Consider the following 23,615-nt stretch of genomic DNA (forward strand, 5'->3'; position numbering starts at 1 on the left):
GTCAGGGTCAGATGTCTTGGCTTCTTGTGCACCTTCAGCCTCCTTGCTGGCAGAGAAGTATAAGAAGTGGTATAAGCAACAACTCAATCACATCTGTATTGTCACTACTATTTTCATCAAAAAGCCAAAGTACGGTATCATAGAAGTCTCTACAAGGAAAATTAACTCTAGCCCAGACAAAACCATGACACTCTTCCACATAAATTTCTAATATTATTTGTCAACTGGAACACAGATCCTAAAATTTTCAAAGTCACACATCAATAAACTTCTAAAAAATTAATAATTTTGAGTAGTTGTTATAGGTTATAGCTAAGGAGATAAAAATTTCCCCAACTTCATAGTTCTTTGCACCTAGATAATACCTTTACATTTGAAAATAAAACAATAATGGCAAGCCAAATGGCAAACCAATTCTGTGCTCCTCAACACACCTGGCTGGGCATGCATCATGAACCACTCTGCATTTTCCAGTGTAGTGAGATCAATTGACCCAGACTAGGTTCCCTTCCAGTTGATCAAACTTACCTTCTCTTTACATCTCCAAACACTTTCAGTCCCTCTTTCTAGCATAACTGAGTGAAAACTGGTAGAAATAGAATTACTTCAGAATGAAATGTATCTTATATCTCTTTATAAACTACATGGAAACATGACACAAAACAACTCGTAATCAGATTCAGAGAGAAAGGAGTGAAGACAAACTCATGAATTATCCATTACAGTATCCCACTATAGGTAATAAATGAGGCATTTTTAGAGCAACTGTTTTTTTTATTATTTATTTTATTTATTTATTTATTTTGAGAGAGGAATGGCTTGAAAGCAGAAGATTGGCAAGGAGGATGGAATCAGAACAGAAGAATTTTGAGGAGGATTGTAAATATACTCAAGGGACCTTGTAGCTGGGAATGCTGGGGACTAGTAATATGGAAAAGCACATAAACTGACCCTACAGTTGTTCATGCTCTGTATGTTTGGCAAGTAGTGCATCTGTGTATATACAACATAGGGGTTTGGTAGACTCATGCTTGAGCTCCTGGCCTTGGTATGAAGAAGATCAAAGAAGCACAGTGAAGATCACAGAATGGCAATAAAAACTTTACCTGTATGAACCATTGTTAAACAGGTGTATACAGCACACTGAGGATCTTCTAGCATGGACCAAGCTAAGCAGTGCCTATGTCCTTGCTTATGTGCCTCTGCCTCGGTGTTGCTCTGGGATTCCCCCAGTTGGCAAGGTAATGAAAATAAATCTACTTTTTGCATTTTAGCCATAAGTCTGTGGTTTCTCCTTCTGCTTGCCTAAGCTGACACATATTTGTATATTTTCACAGTAGATCAGGTTTATACAGCAGAAGCTGGTTTTGTAATGGTGGCACATTGAGGGAAATTCAGTGACTTAGTGTTCAGGGAGTTTCATTTGCACCTTGATGGTAGCATGTTGGCAGGCAAAAATTTATAATATAAGCCATGTAGAAACACTTGTTACCTAGAGGGTAATGCTTTGTTATACTATCTGTGTTTCTTTAGCTATATTTCTTGTGTAAGCCTGATTCTCATACTAAATAACACAGGAATTTATATTAGTTTTGTAAATTCAGGTTAACTCTGTTTCCAGATCATTTTGACCAGCAATATATCCCTATGCCAGTAAAGCAGTGGAACAAAGAATTAAGCACTATCATTTTCTAAGGAGAAAAACGCAAGAATCTTTGACTTAGAATAATAAACATCAGTATTAATTTATATAGACTATTACCCAAAAAGGATGATGCAAATACATTGATAATGTAGTAAAAGAGGTTAATTGCTTTGCTCTTGTCTACACACCAAAACAAAGGAGGATAAGGATGATGTGGCTGAGCAAATTTCTCGTGCCTTAAAGGCCTTAGAAGGCTGGAAAATAACTTTCCTTTATATGCTGCAATTAAAAAAAAAAAAAAAAAAGTGATTTAAAATATAAATAAATACTTTTTTTCCCCCTGTCTGGAAATTTAGGATTGCATTGTTGAGTAACAGGGCCATTCAGAGCATCAACATGATTTAAAATGAGCCATGACAAAGATCCTTTATATTTCAAGAGGAACCAAAACTATGTATGATCATAATATGGCTGTCTGACAAAATCTGTTTATGTCTTTACTAAAGGTAAGGTCAAACATCAAGCCTTTAGGAAAAGAGCTCTTCTGCATGCAGCCAGTTGTACAAACTGTATAGCCTAGGCAGGTTGTGGGTTTGTTTATTTGTTTTTTGTTTGTTTTTGTTGGTGGTGGTAGTAGTAGTTCGGTTTGGTTTGTTTTGGTTTTAGTAGTTTTACCTGTCTTTCATTTTCTTATAAATGTACATGAACTAACTCTCTCTCCTATTTTACCACAGCTATAATTAAACCTATTCTTCTCCAGGTAGAAGTCTCAGGTATTGAAAATTAATCATTGCACACTCTTGTCTCTTCCTTGCTCACTATCACCTTAGAGACAGAGACAGTTACTGTGGGGGTGCTCGCCTGGCCACACCAGGTAAATGGGACTGCATAACAGCATGAGCTCACATAGGAACATGAATATAACAGTGCATGTTAAACGATCACTCAAAATTGCAAAACAAAAAGCCAATCATCAGCCAGATTAAACAGTAACAGCCAAGTTACAAAGACTTTTGTAGCAGAGTCAACCTCAGAGAACCCTATGAGAAGCAGGAGAAGCTGCAGCAGTGAAGGGACCTTGGAGCCTCAAGCCCCTTTGCAGCCTCAGCTGCCTCAAGCCCTCTGGGTTTCCCAGCCTGCCTCCCCCAGGGCAGCAGGGGCCCAGCTGGCACCTGGTGGGATCAATGGCGCTAGAGAGCCCATGGGTGGTCCTGTCCCAGGAAGGCTGCAACTGGGAGGGTCAAGCTCCAGCACCTATGTGTCCCCAGGGGGCTGCAGACAGTGCACTGCCTGTGGTGGGTGACAGAAGCTGCTCAGAGGGCTACAGGGGCCCTGTGAGGATTAGCAACAGGGGTGTGCTACCTGTTGCATGGACCCTGGACTGGAATGTGTGGTTCACTGGTTACCAGTTAATCACATGTCATTTATAGGCAAATAAACTGCTTCAATACAGATTTGCTGTAGCACCATGAACTGAGCATCTTTTTCCTGTACCCTTCTGAATCACTTAGATTCAGAATCATATCAAAATCACAAAAAGGTTCATTAATGTTTTGTAACACATTATGTTTTAAGGTGTATTGTAGACCTTTATTCCACGTGTTCAAACACCTTTATTCCACAGGTTCATAGACAACAAAGTTACACTCAGTTTACACCACTATAATCAAGAATCTGATGCCATGTACTTGTGGAATTTAAATTTCTAATTTATATATATATATGTATGTATGTATTTTGCAAGGGAACATATTTTATATAACTCCCATTAAACATAATGAGAATAGCAGAGTTAAATCAACAGGTATAACAGTAAAAAGATTTCTCTTTATGTTTTGTTTGTTTGTTTGTTTGTTTTTGTTTTGTTTGTTTTTTTTTTTTCACTTCTTTCACTTCTTTTCAGATCTTTCTTTAATCTTCCCTTCCCTTCCCTTTCCTTCCCTTCCTGTTCTTTTTCACTCCTCCTTTCCCTTTTAATGGATCTATTTAATTATAGAAATGGAAAGTGAAGAACACTTTGAAACAGATTGTGTTTGCTCTTAGAGAATTTTTCTTCCTTTTCCATGAACTCTACAGACTATTGATCTTTTCCAGTCACTTGAAGAGCAGGTGGGAAAAAACAGCTAAGTGTAGAGACATATTTTAGAAACTGCACACAGATAAATATGTTCTTTTGGTGTGCTTATTTTTTATAATAAAAGCAATGCTACATACAAGGTCTTACTGAAAATGCCATCATAAAAGACACACACATACATGTGAGAGATGTATTAATAAATGCAGTAGGAAAATTATTTTAATGAAAGCACAGAGTTTCATTAATTAAACTCTGCATATTCTCAAGGCTTCTATATCTAAATTACTGCCTCACTTGTCACATAACAAACTATTCAATAAAAATCATTTAGGAGATATCCTCAGGTGGCCCTGTTCTGTCATACAAAAATTTGTTAATATTTTTCATATTAAAACATTTGGATCATTCTTGTTGTTAAGTCTAGGGGTCTATTTTGAAATATTTACCCCTGCAGATGAAAGAGGGGCTGGTTCCAAACACTTGAGACCCCTTAAAAAAAAAAAAAAAAAAAAAAATGCTGTTACAAAGAACATATTTTCAGTGCTGTAGTTTCATGATCATGAAGGACATGAAGGAATAAAGTAGATTTTCTATTCATTGTGAGTCTGGATAGTTCCTGAGGTATCAAAAATGCAATCATAAAAGGTGACAGAAATCAGATTGAATTTATTATTATTATTATTATTATTGTTATTGTTATTGTTATTATTATTATTATCATCATCTTGAGCTAGTTGGATTGACAGACCCCTCAAGGAGAAATGATGTCCTTACCTTAGGTAACAGATGGTCTCTTATAAATTTGAGAAGCTGCATTTATTAACTGCCTCATAGGAACAGGACTGAGAGGTTTCTTTGTATGCTTTTAATTCCTGCTGGATCACACAGGTGCAGGAGGAGGCAAAAAACAGTAGTGTGAGATCCAGCTCTGAAGCCATATGTTATTCCTGATAAATGCACATTAACTCTTTTTAGCAATGCTATGTACCTTTCACATAAAAGCTAGTTGGTACATCATGTGTCATTTCAGCTACTACCAATGTGTGGTATGATCTCTTGGTGTGTCAGGTTCAACATGCAGATGTCTCTCCCTGCAATTATGGACTTACCTCTTGACTTAAAATAAGTAAATAAATAATTAGATTGAGAAGTTAGAGCTTGATACATAATGCATTTTATCCCTTCCAGATAAATAATATGCACAGTTTTCAGTTTCCTTCCTTGTTCGAATATGGCTTGAGCAATTCTTATAGAGTGGATTAAGTCAAATATAAGGTTCATTTCAAGTAAGTTGTAAAGTTGTAAACAAATGAAGATGTTCTCCAGCAATCATAGAAATATATAATTCTACAGTAGTTGTGTACAATTAACGGAAAAAGGAGAATACAGTTTCACCACACCTAAATTAAATATGTAAGTCTGAATGCATTGAATAACCTCATAACCAACAAGTATCAACAGCTTACACTGGTGACTTACAGTACAGTCAGAATTTCAGTCTGCAGCCCTGTCTGGGAAATTAAAGATAAAATCTAACAGCAGACTTCCTCAGAAATCTCATGTCAATACTCATGTTTGATGCATCTTGAGGTAACACAAGTTTACCAAACATCCTGTTCCATTGATGTGTCAATGCATCTCCTGTTATACTCTGAAAAGGGGACCTACAAGGGAAACAAAGTCACTAGCTGAAAAGAAAGGGAAGGGAAAGGGAGAGGAAGAGAGAGAGAGACAGGGACAGGGACAGGGACAGGGACAGGGACAGGGACAGGGACAGGGACAGGGACAGGGACAGGGACAGGGACAGGGACAGGGACAGGGAGTGTTCTGAAACATTGTTATTCTATGTGTTCATGGAAATTATATATCCCTTTGCTCCCCAGAATGCCAGAATACCTACCAGAAGAACTGACAAAGGTCAAATATCTCTGAATGTCTGGCATTCATTTCAGAAATGAACCTCGTGCAGGTTTCAGGATTTTTAAAAACTTTCTTCCAGCTGATTTTTTTTTTGCTATTGAGACAGCTCAAAAAAAAAAAAAAAAAAAAAAAAAAAAAAAAAAAAGCCATTTTTAAAATCTATAGTTTACGAAAGATTTTTGATATAAAAATATTTATAACCATAATTTAAATAGCACAGTTACATGAGTCCCAAACAATTCAAGCAAGCTGAACTTGACCTTGTTTTCACTTTGCAGCCAAGGTGTTCAGCATAATTTGTATACTTGACATTATCAAAAAGGTAATATCTAGAATCATAGGAGTGTTATGGAAAATATTTCTAAGAGTATGTTTCCTAATTATTATCCTTGAAATGACATGCAAATATAGCTTTTAGCCAATCCCAACTAACCAGCACAATTTGGACTTTTTTCTTTTTGCCTCAGTTTTTAGGTCTTTTCCTTTACTTATTGAGCTTTTTAAAATATTGAAGACATACTTAAGTTTCCATTGCTGCTATTATGTTAATATTATTTAATTATTAAGAAAAAGAGAGCAAACAAACATCTACCAGTTGTGAGAAATGTTTAAGCAAGATTTCCAGAAGGCCAGGACTATCTGAATAGTATCATATAGAATAAAATAATATGAAACACAACACTTACAATATAATCAAAGATACTTCTGACATTATGCCCCTTTCAGGACCCAAATTATCTTCTTTCTAACATGCATAAGTCATAGAGGCCTAATCAATATAAACACATTATTGAAACTCCTTAGAACGGAAGCAATAAGCAGAAAGAACTGATCTGGAGAATTTGAATTTGTACTGTTCTTGTTTGTGTCTCTTCAAAAAAAAAAAAAAATCATATAAATTCTCCTCAGAAATGAGAGATGAGCACAGCTGTAAAACATTTTCAAAAGTAAACAAGATAGCTCAATAAATATGGAGAGCTTATGAATTCTGAGAATATCAATTATACATGTATGTGCCTTTCCAGCTATTTAAATTAAGTTAGAAATCTGTCTTTTTTCTGTGTAACAATAAAAAAAAAAAAAAAAAAAAAAAAATCAAATAACTCAGGTACTAGCAAACCAATAGCAAGACATCATTTTAAAGCTGAGAAAGTTTTAATTGATTACACGGTTACTAGTCCCAGAGTTTTTTCTAAGACCTACAGCAATAATTATTGTAGAATTTTTCTCTGAGTTTAAACATCTAGAGAAACACATACCTGCCCTAAGATCTTGATCCAAAGATCAAGGAAAGAGTCAATTCTTCTTGTGCAAAACCAAGATATATCTCTTACACTAGACAGAGGTAACTGTCAGAGAAGTGTAACTGTCAGAAGCGATAAGAAACTTATGGACACGTGGGCATCCAGTGCCTAACAGTGAGTATGGACATTAAATGAAACATTAATATCATGCAAAAATATGAATGTCAAAATTAAATAAAAATAAATGAAGGTTGCATAAAGTCTACATCTTTTCAATATGTACGAAAAAAAATCAAAACCTATCTTTCCTATAATGTTTCAGCATTTCCATTTTCATACAGAAACATTTTACAATATTTTTTTGAAGATAAAGAAGAATTAGGCTATTAATGCTGGACTTCTATATAGATTCTCATTAAAATCAGGAGTTGCCTGACCCAAAATAAAAATCAATATGATGCTGGAACAGTGAAGATAAAAGTTGTTTGTTTAAAAGTATTTTGCATTCTGCATTGATGTAGAAATTGTATGAAAAACCTAGTGGTTGCTCCTGAAACCTAGTGAACTAATATGTGTATTCCTCCAAGCAACAGAGATAAACAGGACAAATTAAAACCAAACAAACATTTCCACTACCTAAAATTTCCAAAGAGACAGGTTTATGTCTAGGAACAATTGGAAGCTTAGGTTCTTCAGCTGTAGCACACATCTAAACATTAGGAAGAAAATGACACAGTTGCAACACCACTAAGAATTAATAGGATATAATTAGGTAGTTTACAGACAGTACAGAGATTTTACTTCATGTCAGACAATCCCAAATCCAGCTGAACCACTAATGGACTTCAGAAATCAGTACATTGAAGGTATGTTTTTCCTTTCTTAAGTATCTTAGAAATCTTTGTTTCTATGAAGAAAAAATCCGTAACGCTGCATAACACAGAACAGTGCTGATTCTGCTGCCCAAGAAGAAATACCAAAAAAAAAAAAAAAAAAAAAGTGATGGAATCATAAGTTCTGCATAGTACCTGCTTGAATGACAAAACAACTGAAGTTCAATTTTTTTTTTTCTACAGCTCAATAATAACTAAACCTTTTAACCTTTTATAAGTACCAGATGACCATTTCCAAGGTCAACCTGATAAATGAATGAAGTAGATACACTCTGGTCCTTAAAGAAAACTCATTATGTGGCATCTAGGAAAAAACTTCTTTTATAATACAATGTTGCAATCAGGAGGAAGATGCTTTTGCTGTAAATCAGTTCATGACTTTTTCTCTTTCACTTTGTCACAATAAAATATTTTAGACTAGCACTTTATTTTCTTCATATGGTTTAAGAAACAAATCATTGAAAGCTTAGTTTGTTCTGTCATACTTATTGTTTCATGTTTCCATGAAAAATGAAGTATTCCTATCCTTCTCTCTTCACTTCTCCATTACACGTTTATCATCTATTTGGAGAAAAAATGCACTTTTTCTAACTTAAAAAAAATGAAGAAGACAAGGACTACAGGGAAAACAGTATTTGTCAGCAGAGAGAAAACTTTTACACTGGTGTATGAGTCCATTAAGTCTTAACAGTTAATAGTCATCATAGTTTCTGTCTGTGTATGTTGGCAAAGTAGGTTCTGACTTATCTCATAAATGGTGCAAAATTATGCTGTTATGCATCCATACATTTTACAGATTCTTTTGCATATGTGGCTGTCCATACTTTATAATTAACCAATGAGGTATTAAAATATTAAAAAAAAAAAAAAAAAAGAAAGAAAAAAAGAAACCCAGACCAATTGTATATAGTTTGATTGTTTTTGTGGTGGTTTTACCCAGCAAGGCAGCAGAGCTCCACTACAACTATTCTCTCACTACATGTCCTTAAAGGGAAAGGGGGAGAAAATAAGATGAAAAGGGCTCAAAGGTTGAAATAAGGACAAGGAGATCACTCCACAGTTATTGTCACAGGCAAAACAGACTCAGCATAGGGACATTAATATACTTTTTTGCTTCCAATTAATATAATTTATAGATTACAACAGTAAAAGCAAACTAAAAACACCTTCTTCCCCATCCACCCTCTTCTGCCTTCTGCCCCTCAGTGGTGCAGGGGAATAGGTAATGGAGGCTGCAGTCAGTCCCTAAAGCTCTGCCGCTCCTTCACAGTCACTCTCTGCCCCTGCTCTCCATGGGGTCCCTCCCACAGGATGCCGTCTTTCCAGAACTGAGCCTGCGGGGGCTGCCCACAGGCAGCAGTTAGCTCTTAAAGAACTGCTCCCACATGGCTCCGTACTAAAGGGTCCATCTGTCAGAAGCAAACTGCTCCAGCACGGGTCCCCCACGGGTGGCCGGTAGGTCCTCCCAGCCCCCCTGCTCCTGCGTGGGCTCCTCTCCACAGGCTGCAGCTCCAGCCCGGGGCCTGCTCCTGCGGGGGCTCTCCATGGGCCGCAGCCTCCTCCAGGCCACATCCACCTGCTCCACCGGGGGCTCCTCCACGGGCTGCAGCATGGAGATGTGCTCCATGTGGGACCTATGGGCTGCAGGAGAACAGCTTGCTCCACCAGGGGCCTCTGGACATAGGCCTCTGCAAAGTAACTTCTGCTCTGTGCCTAGAGCATCTCCTGCCCTCTTTCTGCACTGATCTTGCATTCTGCAGGGCTGGTTCTCTCCCATTTTCTCACCTCTCTTTCCCAGTTGCTGTTGCACAACAGTTTGTTTGTATCCTTGTCTGCTCTCTCAGAGGCCCAGCCAGTGTCATTCAATATCTTGGCTCCAGCCAGTGACAGGACCCTTTTGGAGCCAGCTGGAGCTGGATCTGCTCTGACATGGGGCAGCTGCTGGGCTCTGCACACAAAGGCCACCCGTGCAGCCCCCCTGCTACCAAAACCTTTCATACATCACAGGTGTATTCTTTATTTATTGTTGATTGTTTAGGCATCAGATTATTTTATCTTCCTCTCAGACAGTTTAGACAGCAAGAGATGCTGTCCGTTCAAGTCCGTTCAAAATCAAAAAGCATTAAAAATCTCCCAAAATATCTTTTTTTTTTTTTTTTTTTTTTTTTTTTTTTTTTTTTTGAATCTGACTGTCACACAAAGAGATTGGGTAAGTATTAATCAGTTCCTAATCTAACCAAACCCAACAAATATCATACCCATATTACTTGAATTTACACATCTTTTTATAATATATCTCAGACAAGTTAGTGATAAGGTTATATGTGACAACATTCTGAGACTAATTTTCTTGAAGTTGCTTTTATTTTCTTGTCTATAGTGAAAAAAAAAAAAAAAAAAAATCACTATTAGACAGGATAACACATTAATTGGTACCATAGTAGATGCAAATGTACTTGGGCAGCTGCCAGTACCAGCAGTCATCACTCAGTGGAGCAGGGACCATCAGGACCATCAACTGAACACAAGGTGAAGGGGTTATGTTTTCAATATATTTCAAAATCAATTACAGTAAACTAATTATCAGATAGTGCTTTGAGGTTTGCTCTTGAAAAATGCAAATTCCTCATAGAATTTAATAAGTAACAAGTAATATAATCCCTACTTTATATACATAGTGCAGAAATATTAATAGTGCAGACTGCAATAAAATTGCTGCTTTTGAATTTTATTAGCTATTTTAATTCAAGTACAGTGTAAAGAGTATTTAAGGTGCAACTAATGCAGTAACACTTCACTGTTCTTCTTCTTATTATTATAATGTTACTGTTAGGTGACCTCTTTACCAAGTGGGGTTTTGTTGTTGTTGTTACTCTCTCTACAATAAATGAATTGTGGTCCAAAGCCAAGAACATATATTGATCACAGATTTGTCTGCTAACTCAAACCTGATAAGAGTACATGCATGACAATTACAAGGTTAAGAAGTATATTTTTTTAATCATGGATGTATACACATCTATGGTCTGAGTTGTTGTTTTTTGTTTGTTTGTTGTGTTGTGTTTTTTTTTTTTTTTACAGTGTCTTCCAGTCTTTACCTTTTAAAGACACTTTCCAGTGTCTTTACAGTCTTTTTATTTTTTTTGTCTTTTTTTTTACAGTGTTTTCCAAGTAGCTGAGAATTTGAAAGCACAATTTAGCAGCAGTTAGGCAGCTCTAACTGTACTGGGTCTGGCTGGAATGTTAGCTTTCCCGGCAGCAGCCCATACAGTGCCGTACTCTGTACTTGTAGCTGGAACAGCAGTGTTATCACACCAGTGTTGTGTCTACTGCTGAGCAGCAGTGGCACCACATTGGGCCTTTCTCTAACCCTCCTAGGGGGTGGGCAAAAAGTGAGGAGAGAAACATCACTAGGGCAGCTGACCTAAACCAATCAAAGGGATATTCCATACCATGTGATGTCACACTCAGCAATAAAAGGTGGAAACAGGAAGAAGAGGGGAGGGGTGGGCTCTCGTTGGGAAAGCATCGGTCCTCCTCTCGAACACCAGCTACGTGCGTTGAGGCCCTGCTTCAAGGACGTGGTCAATCATCGCTCATTTGTGGGAAGTAGAGAGTAAATTCTTTCCTCTGGACTTCCATATAGCTTTCATTTATTTTATTTGTTTGTTTTCATCCCTTCTTTTTATTTTTCCCTTTCCCTCTCCCTTTTTCCTCTTCCCCTTTTATTTCCCTTTAGTTAAATTGTTTAGTTCATAATAATCTTTATTTAATTATTATTATTATTTCCCTTTTTAATTAAATTATCCTTATCTCAACCCGTGAGTTGTTCTTTGCTTTACTTCTCCCCCTCCTCATCTAAAAGAGGGGGAGTGAGAGAGCGGTTGTGGGGTTTAGCTGCCCAGCACAGTAAAACCACCACACTAACCAAAGCAATCCTAAAAAATTTGCACAGCTACAGTTTTTTGTTGTTGTTTTGTTTCATTTTCCTGGATAACTGCAACACTGTCTCAGCCTTTCAGTTTTGAAACATCCACAGTGGATGTACCAAATTTATGAGTCTGTCCAGAAAAGTATTTCATAGGTGTGGACAGCTCTGGATTTATTTCATACTTAAAAATAATCAGTATTCAGAAATAAGATATGTTGTTCCAGTCTCCACATTTGGTACACCACAAAGAACTCCCACCTTGAAAACAGTTGCACAGCTTCAGCAAGTGGACAGCATCGCTGGCTATAGCAGTCTATGTAAAGAGGATTTAAGTCCTTTCATCTGGAGACTCTGGGGGGCTTCCTGAGCTCTGTAACTACTAGGTTATAATATAAGAGGAAAGACCATTCTCCTTCTGTTTCAGCACCTGTGTCTTTTGTATGTGAAAGGGATTTAGATTTCAGGTTCTTCATATGAAGAACCTGAAAGGTTCTTCAAAGGTCCATATCACTCTTTTACTCTTCAGTTATCATTTTGGCTGTTTCTGGGTAGAGATATGCTGACAGCCCTGTTTTTGCTTGTCATATTATTTTGAAATCTGTTAGCAATACCTAATTTACTTTGCATTGCTTTACAGAGAGCTTTAACACTTCTCTCCAGACCTTTACCATGGGAACTTGATACTTAAAAGTTCATAACTTCTACAAGTTGTTTCCACAACTCACTGTGCAACTTGCTCAGGATTTCAAGGGAAATAAGATATTGGATAAGAAACCTAAATTCTGACTCTCAATCCAGTCCTTTAACCACAAACCAGTATGTACTATATGGAGATATATACAGAATGATTATATACAAAAATGAATGATTAATATACAAAGATGGAACTACTGTACAGAAGTAAAAAGAAGGAAGTAGACTGTTAAAACTCTTTAGCTGTTAGATACATGTATGTTATTAGACTAACATCTGCCAGTTTTTGCTTGGAACACAGGTAAAATCAATATTTTTGTATCATTTACATATTTATGGTTAACAGCATGCAGAAGAAAAAAAATATTCAATGATTAAAGCACTCTAACCATTCTTTTAATGAACACAAAACAAAAATTTCTGTAGTTTCACAGACTGATACTAGGGACCAAGAGTTGGTATGTACAGCTCCCACATGCCATTTGGCACAAGAGAAAAAGAGAATTACAAGACTACTAGCTGGTGAGCTAGAACAGTGCTACTCATACTGTCGTCCAGGGACCATCATCAGTCTGTAAAGCCAGTTCTGTCATACCAAGGGAGCATCTGTCAGGCTCCAAGTAGAGATACTGCAGCTGCAGCCTGCTCACTGGTCTTTCAGTGAACCTAGAGGATTTTTTAAATTAGCTAAACAAAGTCAGCTTTTTTTCAGTACAAACACAGCATTGAAACTCTCATGGCTGCCTCCATACCCTTGGGTTCACTTCACAGCTTGGCCTGCCAGATGTAGGGTTCAGTGGTTAAAATAGAAATCACAGATGGTGTACAGAAAGGCAGAAGACTCTTTGGTCACCCAGTGTTTACCACTGGACAGGCTGGAAAAGCATACCTTTCAGCCCCAGGTGCATACAAAAGCCCTGCTGGAGCACAAGTAGCATAAGGCAGTGTTCCTTCATCTCATTAACCAAGTGGCAGAGCAGAACCAGTCAGGAGAGTCCATCAGTCTTGAATGGGAAACAGGCAAAGAAGCAGACAGTCTGTGATGCAACAGAGAGGTCTCATGCCACTCGGGATTGCAGCTTTCATCAGTGAAGGAAAGGATTGGTATCAATTTTCCAGGGAAAAAGAAAAGCTATATGAGGAAAAGTTTTCATGCCCTGAGTCCTCCCCACAAATCTTGTCTCGCTGATAATTTCCATCCCAAGCTCTATGCAGACAAACCAATATTTTGAAAGGATCAGGAAGTATACCCATCGCCTTTTATTCTTTGTTATGAAACCCACTAACTCATCACTTCCCCCTGGTGGCAAAGAATAGTGGCAACTGACTCCCCCTCTGACTGTGGCAGTACAATAATCCATTGTGCACTCTTTTTGGTTGATTGGTTGGTTGGTTTGCTTTTTGTTTTGTTTTACAAGGACTATGATCAAGAATGTGAACACGTAGAAGTTTATATTGTTTGGATCTAGATCCCATTTATTATGAGGTGTGCTCAGCTCCAGAATCAAAAATATAAGGTTTCCCCATAAAATGATGTGGAAAGAAGTGGACAGCTACTTAATAGCATTAAGATGATGTCTTAAACTTCTTTTCTTTAATAGGTATTCATTTTATCTATGGAATATAATCACAAATAAAAATGAAAGCAACAGCCCACTGCAGGGGAGGTCTGCATACATGCATGAGAATCTGTGCATAAGACATATGTGCTTGAGACCACAAGATGGGAACACAAGACATGCTGAAAAAGGGTCCACGTTTAAATGTTCCATGAAAGTACATCACACCTCTTTGGAACACCACTTTGGAGATCTTATTAATTGTCTCAGTTCTCCAGCTTCAATTTCAGATATATAAATCAAATTACTGCATGTGAGCTGTCCTGATATACTGGTTAAACCCAGCCAAAACTTTATGTGCTGGAGCTAAATTTTACAAAAGCCTTTAAGAAGGCTGTTATTACAAAGCTGTAGTTTTTATTTATTACAAGGATTGTCTCATTTTATTCACATTTCTAAACAAATTTTAAGGAATTTGGACTTGTGTTGATTATTTCATCCTTTTTCCTATTTGCCTTGGGGTCATAAGACCAAACCTCTGTTCAGCTCTGGGGACTCCAACACAAGGACATGTACCTGTTAGAGCAGATCCAGAGGAGGGCCCCAAAGATGATCAGAGGGCTGAAGCACCTTTCCCATGAAAACAGGCTGAGGAATTTGGGGTTATTTAGAGAAGAGAAGGCTTAGGGAGAGACTTCCAACACCTAAAGGGGACCTTCAGAAGAAATGGGGAGAGACTCCTTATCAAGAAGTGTAGCAATAGGACAAGTTGGTTTGGGATGGCTTTAATCTAAAATATAATAGATTTAGATAAGATATATGAAATTCTTCACTTTCAGAGCAGTGAGGCACTGGAAAGGTTGCCCAGAGAAGCTGTGGATGCCCCATCCCTGGAAGGTTTCAAGGAAGTGTTGGATGGGGCTTTGAGCAACCTGGTGTAGTGGAAGTTGTTCCTGTCCATGGCAGAGGGGTTGGTAGTAGATGATCTTTAAGTTGCCTTTACTACCCAAATCTTTCTAGTAAACTATGGAACAGTGAAATTTTGTGTAATTTTATTTTTGATATTGATCTTTTGATTTCACTGATATTGTCTTGTTGGTTGATAGACAGCAATGACATCCCAACCTTCAGAGGTTTCTTGGTCACTCTTAAGGAACTTTTCTGCAGATAAGATCTCTGGAAGACTGTTCTTTGAAAAGATATCCAGAGAAGTACATCCTATTAGAATAAACTATTTAAAATAAAAACAGCCTTGAATACATTCCTCTGTGGTGCAGTATTAATTAACTGTCTGTCTGTATTTTTCACTAGATAAGTGGTGAAAGCAAAGTACCATCTTTGCTGCTGTTTGAAATTTTTGGAAGAAAGAAGTAGGCAGATTAAATTCATCTCCAGTTTTCAGGGAGAAGAGACTTGTTAAAGTGGCCCTCTTAAGGAAAAATAATAATAATAAAATAATAATAATAATAAAAGCTTCTCATTATCTTTTGTGGATATGTACTTCTTTGGTTGTCTACTTCTAAATTCATAATTTTATGTTTTGGTTCTTTCTAGATCAAAGATTAATTTTAATAATTTTGAGGATCTTGTTCTCAGACCACTACTGACTCCACAAATATACACATAAATAAAAAGTTCTTTGTTTTTTAAGCTGATGATGTATTCTTAGTATTTGGATGCTGATTCTTTAGTCTGTATGAGCACAATATTCCCTCTGTTAATTAACACGATTAAGGATAACTTGTCAAGGTGGTTACAGGCTACTTATCTCATTGGTTTTCTCTAAAGAATTACAAGTATGTAATTATTATTATAATTACATTATTATAACAATTATTATGCATTCTATGATACCTGACTATGGTTTTCAAACAAAATATTAATATAACATATATATATATATCATATATATACACACTGATATATATATATGTATATATATATACGTATATATGTATACCTTGTAAACAAACAATCAAAAATTCTGAAGCTTCTTAACCTGACAAAGTCAAAATAGAAAGAAACGTGTCTCAATCTCTGATCTGAAATGGAAAAACTTATTATGTGAGCACCAAATTTGTTGAGATTGGTTGATTTCTATTAAGGATTATACTCCTGCCAAGATCACAAAAAAGTTTTATGTTTTTCTTTTCTGTAACACAACTGCCCTTCTCATTAGCATCTAATATTTTTCCCCTTCAATCTTCCTTTAAGAACAGCATGTAAACAATCCCTTTTTTTCTTCTTTTCCCACTACGACAAAACCATTCTCATTCTCTTTTGTTGGCATCCTATGTTTGAATATGACAATATGGAAATTGAGCAAATGATGTCCAACATATGGCTGCAACATGTGCTACTGAAGCCACTGTATGGTTGCAAGTAGTAATGAAGTTGAATGGACTTTTTTCAACTGAAACATTTAATAAATAACATGCTTGTGAAAAGAGTTCTAAGTTAATCAGAGTTTAGGACACTTCCTCCCCTCTCACAGTCTGGTCTTAAAATATCTGGCCTCCATAAAGATCTCATTTGTACTCTAGATATTTTAGTAAATGTCACAAAATCCATTGCTAAATTGAATGTTAGAATGCCAAAAGAATGTAGGAACAGGGGAAAAAATGAGGAAGAAAGAAAGGAAAAGAAAAAAACAATCAATCTAGAATGCCAACTATCACCTTACTTAAATGCATATTTTGTCATTGAAATGCAATTGATTCATTTAATTTATGAATTTTACTTCTTAAATTCTGCTAGCTCAGAAATAAGGCTATTTATAAAGCAGGATTAGCCTTTCTGTGGGAGAAAATGATGCTAGATTAGCACTTAACATTGAAATACCTTCTTGTTTCTAATGCACTGTTGAATGTGCATTTGCATTTGCAAATAGTATAAGCAGGCATAAACCATGTCCAGAATAATGCCAGCTGGATTCCTCAAAGTAATTTTCTGAATTTTAAATTGCAGCATTAAATTGTTCTATACCTGAAGCAAGTCTATTCCCTTCCCTTCCCTTCCCTTCCCTTCCCTTCCCTTCCCTTCCCTTCCCTTCCCTTCCCTTCCCTTCCCTTCCCTTCCCTTCCCTTCCCTTCCCTTCCCTTCCCTTCCCTTCCCTTCCCTTCCCTTCCCTTCCCTTCCCTTCCCTTCCCTTCCCTTCCCTTCCCTTCCCTTCCCTTCCCTTCCCTTCCCTTCCCTTCCCTTCCCTTCCCTTCCCTTCCCTTCCCTTCCCTCTTTTCTATTTCTTTCCTCTTCTCTTCCTTTCTCTTCCTTTCCTTTACTATTTTTTAGTCAAAAGACAACTTCTGCTCAAACAATTATGCTTATAAACACCCCTAAGGCGAAGACAGCACCTGCAGAATTCAATTCCTAAGATGAACTCTATTCTCCTGCACTTTCTTTGTACTCAAACATGACCAAAAGTTTCTACTCAAAACCATACTTAAACGTGCATTTCAGAAATATCTGATGCAAGTGTTTATCACACTATCTCACTCAGGAATGAAAATAGTTCACTCCTACACATAAAGTTAAGGTAAATGTTATGTTAATTAACATAATACATTAAGAGCCTAATTCGTTGTCGCAAGACTAAGAAAGTTATTGAAAGTTTTTTTCTTTATAAATTCCAACTTTAACCTATAATGCATTCCAAATAAGAGTTACAGGATTTTATATTGTTTAAATATCCCCCACAGTTTATATATCTCAAAAATAAATAAATAAATAAATAAATATTTAAATATTTAAATAATTTCATTAAAATGAAAGTCACTGTTTAATACTAATTCTAGCTGACAATGACCAGCATTTTGCTCTTAAATTTCACACCTGTACAACATAAGTCAGAGAAAGCAATAGAAAACAAATTACCAAAACATTCTTTGCTATTCTGGTTTGATATTTTAGTATCAAAACTGATACCTCCTTCTTGACCATAAGGATGAGTCAGCTAAAATCACTAAGGTCTCATTTCTGCAATTTTCTGTTCTCATCCCTGATTAGAACTTTGGAATGTACTTTTGGATTCTGAAACAGCTATGTGGCTAACAAGTAATTCCCCCCACGCCCTCTCTTGCAGAAGTCTGCTTTCATTCTCCAGTGCTTCTCACAAACTGAATGTCAAGACTCCAAAAAACCTTCATCCATCAATGTCTTCACTCTCCAGGTTTTACAAGCACTCTGAGGTTACAGAAAACATTCACTGCAGGTACTGGGAGTAGTTCACCACCACAGCAAGAACAAAAATATATACAACAATGAGCTTCTCTGCTGGAAAGAAGTCTGCAAGAGTGATGTTTCATTTCATTCTTTTAAACAGGAAAAGACACTTTCTACATTTATTGTATGTGTGGATTATTTTTATTTTTATTTTCAAAAAATCTTTTTAAGAAGTGACTTAAAATGCAAAGATGTAGTAGTAGAAGGTATTTGAAATGCATACAGAAAAGGTACCGAACCTTAGCATGGTGGCTTCAGCTTAATGATGCTTTTCTTTGCCTGCAACAGCTTTCTGAATTGGGAATTACTTGCTGCAGGCATCCTTTTAACATCCTAGAGGCTATTTTCAGTGCCAATTTGCAGTTCCATGGAAGTCACTGAGTTATTCAGCACTGTTGAAGTCAGTGCTGAATATGGTTCAGATCTTCCACAAAATATTGGTTACTCAAAAAACTATATACATATACATGTATATATCATGTGCAATATGATATGTGTAAATTGTAAATGTGTAAGTTTTACACATACATATATTTGTGCGTATATACACACTAAGCTTTTACTGTTTGTCCAGTTTAAGTGACCACATTTTCAACTGTATTTTTAGTGATGGCAATGATTTCCTTTGTGATACTTTATAAGTGAATAACAGTACATTTAGAATTTATTCGAGTGTTTTTCATTTTCACTGTTTTATTGTACTCAGGATTGTTGCAGAAAGTCTTTTTTAACCATCCTGAAACATCTGTGTTTGCAGGTCCTGATTCTTCTGTGGAAATATTAACAACCCTGACATCTGCTGGGTTGACAGTGTGGAAGGGCACTAGCAGCCCAGGAAATATCAGAAATGTATTGAGAACAGTTTCCTACCACAAGTGATGGACTGGACAACTAGGGAAGCCACTCAGCTGGATTGATAAAAAACATAGAGTGAGCTGGAGAATGTGAAGGCTAATGGAAGCCTTGGTTGCATTGACCAAGACAAGTGAAGAGGGTGTGTAGGAGAACTATGACCCTGACTACTTCCTATGTTTCTTATTTTTCACATTTATTCTAGGAAAATAGAAGTTTCATGTGTCTAACTTTACTTGAAAAATTCATTACACTATATATATATTACTGTTCTAAAATATTTTTAAAGTACTGTTTGCAATGATCATGTACTATAAATTTTACACATATACACACATTTATATATATAGTTTTCAACTCATTTTGCTGAACCAAGATTATAAATTATTCTTCATTAGAACTCAAAGGTTATAGGCTGTTCTTTTAATAGCTTTGTTAGGTGTCAGTTCCAGAAATTTCAAACCGGGAGTTCTTGACAAATTCAAAAGAACTCCCACATGCAAGTTAGATTTTTTTTTCCTTCTATCTATCTATCTATCTATCTATCTATCTATCTATCTATCTATGTATCTATATTTTTTCCCCTCAGAATTACATCAACATCATTTCTAAACAAGTGCTTCAATCTAGCAAAACCTGAATGAGGACATAATGCTAGATGAAGAAAAAAAGAGATTAAATCAGGTGACGGTATAGCTGCAGAATGCTGAAAAAGAAATGAGAGCTCTTTTTATATGGTATAAACAACATTCACGTTACATTATACTTAGTAAATCTGTGAATGAAATGTTTATATTTACAACTCCACTTTTGTATAAATGAATCAAAATAAATCCAAAAATAGGATCATATTTATTACTTCAAAAACAAGGACTTCTGCAAAGAATTTTGTCATGAAAAATCTGGTCATAACAATTCTACTTCTTTCTTTGTTTATGCTATCTGCTGCTTGTATTTTTTTTTTCCCTTTCAGACACTATTATTATTGATAGTTCAGTGAATTATCCTTTATTTTCTAAAAATCAAAATACTACAAACACAAAAAAGATAAAGTTGTATGAAATATGACTCTTTCTAACCCTCGATATCATTATAAGATGAGAGGTTCATCTAAAAATAAAGACGAGCATGCATTAGAATTTGCTCCAAGATAAAGTAACTTTCTCTACCAATCAATAGCCTTTTGTATGAAATGTTTGTCTACTTGTGCTCAGAAGCCAAATTCTGTGAGCAAGAGGACGATGCAAGATGATTCTAGAGGACTATTTTTCCCTATCTTTTATCAGATCTAATGGAGCAAATATTGATTGATTAATTCCCCTATAAACACCGGCAAAAGAGGAGTCATACAATTACACAATTCCCATTGTTGGACATTCCTACTTTCTGTTATAGTCTGACCACTTACAATACCACTTACTTATAATTTTATGAAGCCAGGCAGAAATAAAAGGACACGAAGAAATGAAGAATCCTTCTCATGCAGTAAATACAGATATTCATGTAATTGCTTGTTCCCTTACAACAAATGAAAGTGGAAAAATACCAGGTCACATTTACATACCTAAAAGTACACTGAGTTGACATGCATGTACCCAGCAGGATCTCAGAAGATGATATGGCTTACCCAAAGGGCAGAGATCTATACAGAATCAAATCTCTGTAAAAGTAATTCAGATTTCTGAAATAAGGAGCTGGAATAAGATACACTCAGCTGTTTTACATTTAAAAATAAATGAATAAATAAATAAATAAAAGTAATCTTATCAATTCCTTTATGTTTTATGCCTTGCAAAATTAAAATAGCTTAAATGTCTATGACAGAAAACAAAGGGAAGCTGCTTATAAAGATAGAAAAAAACTATGTATCTCATACATTTGTTAAAAAAAAAAAAATACTTGAGCATTTTGTTACAAAACAATAGAAACAGTTAGCATATATTCCAGATCCCAATTGTTGTAGAAGCAATAACTGCAATCCTTTCTTTATTTGCTTTGCTATTATAACTTTTACTATTATAACTTTTTTAATATATGTTATGTTATGTTATGTTATGTTATGTTATGTTATGTTATGTTATGTTATGTTATGTTATGTTATGTTATGTTATAATATATTATATTATAACTTTTTTTTTTTTTTACTATTGAAACTTTTTTTCTTCTTTTATTTTTTGGTGTTAAATACATATATTAAAAAAAAAAAAAAATGCACTCTGCATGTCACCACTAGGCATCGCCTTATTATTTCCTGCCATTGTACTCCAGAGTTTGTCAATTTGAGATAGGATTACCTGCTCACTGATACACTTCAGTGTTTTTTTTGACAGGAGACATTACAGTAATTTCTTCAAGATGTTAAGACAGATTGTGCTAGCCCTTGGCTTTATGTCGCTAGATTTAGCCACGTAATTATTCTATTCATAATATTATGACAAGTTACTACACATGGAATTTATAACAATGTAGGGATTTTATTATATTTTCCCATAAGTTTCTGTCCATTCTATAGCTTTGTACACAAAAATACCTGCTTCACCAAAGACAGTAGAGTTGATTTTTTCCAGACTCCATTTTACCTGAAATGCTGTTATGGCAGAAGCAGTTTTCATTCTCATCATCCTCTGATAAAACCCCAGGGAGAAGATTTGTTTCTGCCTGAAGTCAGTGCCTGGACTAAAGCTCTTGATTCACAGAAACAAAACTAACAGTTATGAGCTTGTATTTAATTGATCTAGTAAATGCATGTTACCTGGGGATAATGATGTATTCCCAGAGTGTCCTGGGGAGTGTGTTTGATTTTGTTGTTGTTGTTTTGTTTTGTTTTGTTTTTAAAGTGACTGCTTTGGAGGACTAGGAGTGGTAAGAGATATCTGGATCCCTGAGCAGGTGCTGGCTAAAGGCTGTCAGAGACAAATATCTAAGCCTCTCCCCATTTACCTCCAGGCTCTCTTTCTGAATGTGTCGTTAAGGCACATCATGACTGTTTGACAACCTGACTACATACAGGAGCAGCAGATAACATTAATCATCATTTCATGCTGGACACTACAGTAGTAGCTACTTTATGGAGGAAAGAGAGAGCTTGGGGGGTTTGCTCCAGCTAGACTACCCCCCGCCAGTTTTATGATTGAGGAAGAACTATTGAGTGAGAGGTCAAGGCTTACCATATGCAAGAGGTCATACAAAAGTCCTAAGACGAAAGTGACCCAGAGACAATGTCTTGTGATCCCATTAAAAATAATTTACCTTTTTTCAGGTCTCAAATAAATCCACCACAGTTGGGCACTAATATAATTTATTATCACCAAAAGAGAAGTCACAAGAGCGAAAACTTTATTGCTTTCAGCATTACTATGCTTCATCAAGAATTGGTTATATTTAGCTCTTAGAAGCTACAAAATGCAAGTAAGAAAGTATGTTCTAAATGCTACTTTAGAACAAGTATGTTCTAAATGCTACTATTTGTATACAATAAAATGTCATGTTGAATTCTTTCTCAACAGTATACAGTGCATTAGGCTTAAAGCAAAAAGGAATTAACTTCAGAATTTAAAGACAGTTACAAGCAACTGTCAAAACCAGATATGTACCTAATTTTGTCACCGCAGAGTATAAAATGACTAGTATTTTTGCATTGAAATAATCTATTTTTATACACTGACAGCGAAGAATATATTTTCTGAGTAGCATACACCAAACTGCATGCTTAATTTCCATGCAAAGTTTTCATGGCACCATGTGCACATATAATAAATAAGCATGTAAATGTGAATATAGAAAAACAGTTATGGAAGACTGTCAGGCAAAGTATCATAAGTAAATATATATATATCGTATGTATATATATGTATAGTATCTGTCAGAATTGTTGCAGTAAGTACAGTATGGCATGAAAGAAATGAAAATTTGTCATTTTCCTATCAATGATCAAATTGTTTTTTAATAATCTCATCTTTCAGAATTTAGACCTCTTATTCTCTCAAAAGACATTACCTGGCTAAAGATTTCCTATGCAATGTGTTTGGTTTTCTACATGCACTTTGTGCATATGAAAATCAAAACTTTCTTTTTCAGCAATGTGTCTTTTGAATTCTGAACCTACTAAGACTCATCAGAAAATTGTTTATATAGTCTATGGCAATTCTTATAGATTTCACATGCTTCAGAAATTAATCAGAAAAAATACTGTTTTATGGATTTCAATCAACACATTGCACTAATCATGAGATTCATATTCATGTTATTATAAAGTGAATAATTTAAAGAAAAAAATAATAATTTAAAACATATTTTGTGCACTTCTTTTTCCTTTCAGAATTTTATTTCCTGGTGACTGAATTTAGAATATTCTATAAGGACACTTTAATTAAAATAGACTTGTCTGCTGCAGCATTAAAAAGCATAATCTTTCTAGAGTTTAATTTTCATTAATAGATTAGCATAGCTAGAGACATTAAGAATAGGAGATGACTAAATACAGTTTTCTTTCCCAGTTTCATGCAGCATTTTGCAAGTAATGTCCCTTTGGCATCTAATCTGTAACCATTATTTTAAGTGTTTTCATTTTCATCATTCCTATT

Source organism: Aythya fuligula, chromosome Z, assembly GCF_009819795.1.
Source record: "Aythya fuligula isolate bAytFul2 chromosome Z, bAytFul2.pri, whole genome shotgun sequence".
NCBI classification, from domain to species: Eukaryota; Metazoa; Chordata; class Aves; order Anseriformes; family Anatidae; genus Aythya; species Aythya fuligula.